Genomic DNA, 3,286 nt, shown 5'->3' with positions numbered 1-3,286 from the left:
TGAACCCATGCTGACTACTCCTGATAACCTCCTTTTCTCCCAGTTGTCTGGAGATGGTATCCAGCACAAGCTGTTCCATCACCTTTCCAGGGACAGAGGTGAGGCTGACAGGCCTATAATTACCTGGGTCTTCCTTCTTGCTCTTTTTGAAGACCAGAGTGACATTGGCTATCCTCCAGTCTTCAGGGACCTCCCCTGTTGTCCAAGACCTCTCAAAAATGATGGAGAGCAGTTCAGCAATGACCTCCGCCAGCTCCCTCAGCACACGTGGATGCACCCCATCAGGTCCCATGGACTTGTGGACCTTAGTACTGCCTAGGCGCTCACACACGTCCTCTTTCCTGACTAAAGGGAAGTCTCCCATTCCCCAGACCCTCTCACTAACCTCCAGGGTGTGGGAAACCTGAGGGAAAAGATTCAATCTACTGGGTCATAGCCATGGCTGACCTAAATCTTCTGTGTCTGCATCTATAGCAAAGAACTACAGCTGCAAGTCTGTCTATCTTGAGTAAAATCTGCAGGCCTTGGTGTATTACACATTTGGAATCCCTGTGAGCCCAATTTGGCTGTTAGCTTATAAGTCTGAATAACCAGCATCTGCATAGGTGTGCCTCCAGGAAGTTTCTAAGATTTGGAAGTCTTACTGCTCTCTTTAGAAAGGAGCAATCATTTTCTGATGGCTTTTAGCAGTAGTAAAAGATCAATCCTTGTGTTGGCTCAGTTATTCTGACTCATATAGAAAGACCAAGCTTTGCCTGCCTGTTTGAATGCTCTTTCATCAGATTCCTATTGAGTGGTGCAGACAGTTGGACAGACTCTATTGTTGGAGATACTCATGGCTGGTCATGCAACTCAGATTATACTCTTGCCATATTCATAAAATTTATAGAATTCTTTGATTTGGAAAGGATCTTTTAAAGTCATTTAGTCCCCTGCAGTGAACAGGGACATCCAGAGGTAGATCAGGTTGCTCAGAGCCTGGTCCAGCCTGACTTTGAATGTTTCCAGGGACACGACAGCCGCCACATCTCTGGGCAACCTGCTCCAGTGTTTCACTACCCTTACTGTAAAGTTCTTTTTCCTAATATCCAATCTAAATCTCCCCTCCTTTAATTTGAAACTATTTCCACCTATCCTATCATAACAAACCCTTGTAAAGAGTCTGTCCCCTTCTTTCTTACAGCGCCCCTTGAGATACTGACTGGCTGCTCTGAGGTCTCCCCAGAGCCTTCTCTTCTCCAAGATGAACAGCCCCAATTCTCCCATCCTATCCTCATAGGGAAAGTGCCCCTGCTCCATCCCTCAGACCATTTCTGAGGCCCTCTTCTGTATATGCCCAACAGGTCCATGTCTTTCCTGTACTGAGGACTCCACTTCTGAACACAGTGCTCCGGGTGACATCTCACCAGCACAAACTAGAGGAGAAGGATCACCTCTCTTGCCTTGCTGACCACATTCCTTTTGATGTAGCTAGGATACCTGGGCTGTAAGGGTACATTGCTGGCTCATGTTCAGCTTGCCATCCACCAGTACCCCAAGTTCTTTTTAGCAGGGCTGTGTTCTATCCTTTCATCCCTTAGATTTTATTGACAGTTGGGATTGCCTTACATATGCAACCATTTTCCTCACAACAGTCTATAGTAGTAGTAGAGGGGCAGTTTACCTAGTTGGGCCTTTCATGTTTTCACTATAGCAAAAAAGCTCACCAACAAATAGCAAAATGCAATTGGACCCCACATACTGTATATCTATCTAGCTGACAATGTCCATTTAATCACTAGAACTCCTAATGTATATTTTAAGAAACCAGCATTAAAGTAGGACAATTTATTTTGGAAGATGCATGATAAACACATTAAAGTTTTAGCACAGTGCCTTTCACAATTCTGTCAAATATGGATTTTTTTCTGTGTTAGATGCATATTTAGTTGTTTCAAGAACATCCATTTTCAATGTGTTTCTGTTTTTACATTCACTAGGGACCTGTGTGAGGATCTGGAGTACATATATGAAACATTCAAGACCAAATGGACCAGAAAGATTACAACACTAAGGAGGACACCTAAATTAAACATTTATTCAGCAATGATGTAATCTAGTACATGTCAAACAAACACACAAAAATTTATTTAAAAATGGAAAAGATGACAATCAGTCTCACAGACTTTCTTTGAAAATGAAGGATGTTAAACAATTTCAGGATAGCTATTAGCTGATATGCAGAGGCATTACAAGATATTTTATGTATTTAGATATTTATTTTTATTTCTAATGCATCTGCTTATGGTGGTCTATTCATCATTGTGAATAAGATGTTTTAATCCTGTCTGTTTAAATTTTCTTCTTTACAGTTTTAAAGCTAACACATTGACTCAAAGGTAGCATTTTCTATAAAATTTATATCACATTAGAGATTTTGCAAACATTAGCAGATGCTTGCCTGCAGAACACTTAGGTGCTTGTTACCTACAAGATAAACAGTTGCTCTCAGTTTTCATCAGTATACAATTTCAAGACAGTTTGCAGTTCTAAATAGGTACATTACCCATACTTCAGACCAGATTTTTGGAAAATCAGTACCTAAAGTTGTGATCTCTTTTGGCACTCAGACAGCCTTGTTTGACCCTGAAATGGGCGCTTGGACATCCAAAATTAAAACTTTGAAAGTGCATGTTAAGAATCTTTGAAAGTCTAAAGATGACCCCAAAAAGCACAAATAATTTCATACTTCAGCACTAGAGTATATGTAATTGCAGTTGTTACAAGGTCCCATACCTGAGTTTAATCTAGCATTAATTTTTAATACATTACAGATATGAATTTTAATTGGTGTATTTAATTTATCAGATTTCTTTTATTTAGGCCAATAAAAGCTAGTTAAGTAAGCAATTTACTTTGTCTGGAACGCTCCATTTTGGACGCAGTTTTACTGCATCACTTACTTATAGGAATCATTCACTTCAACAAAAACAAAACAAACAAACAAACAAACAATACTGAAAAGCAGCAGCATTCAGTGTTCAGAATGTTCAGTTATAAAATCCAGATTATCTTAAGCTATTTTACAGAACCATAGAGTTGTTTTCTGTCACCTGATAGATGGATTATAATCTAAAGTAAGAGGGAGATGTAATCCTGACTACTTGTTTAAGTATCTAGAGAGTATAAAAGAATAAAAACTCATCACTTTATGAAAGAGGGGAGACTCACCTCCACTATTTCGAGGACATTGTCAGGTTCACTACTGGCTTCAGTGTCACACTTTTTATTGCGTTTTTTTTTTTTT

Source organism: Meleagris gallopavo, chromosome 4 (assembly GCF_000146605.3).
Source record: "Meleagris gallopavo isolate NT-WF06-2002-E0010 breed Aviagen turkey brand Nicholas breeding stock chromosome 4, Turkey_5.1, whole genome shotgun sequence".
Classification (NCBI taxonomy): Eukaryota; Metazoa; Chordata; class Aves; order Galliformes; family Phasianidae; genus Meleagris; species Meleagris gallopavo.
Note: the sequence above shows the minus strand (reverse complement) of the source record.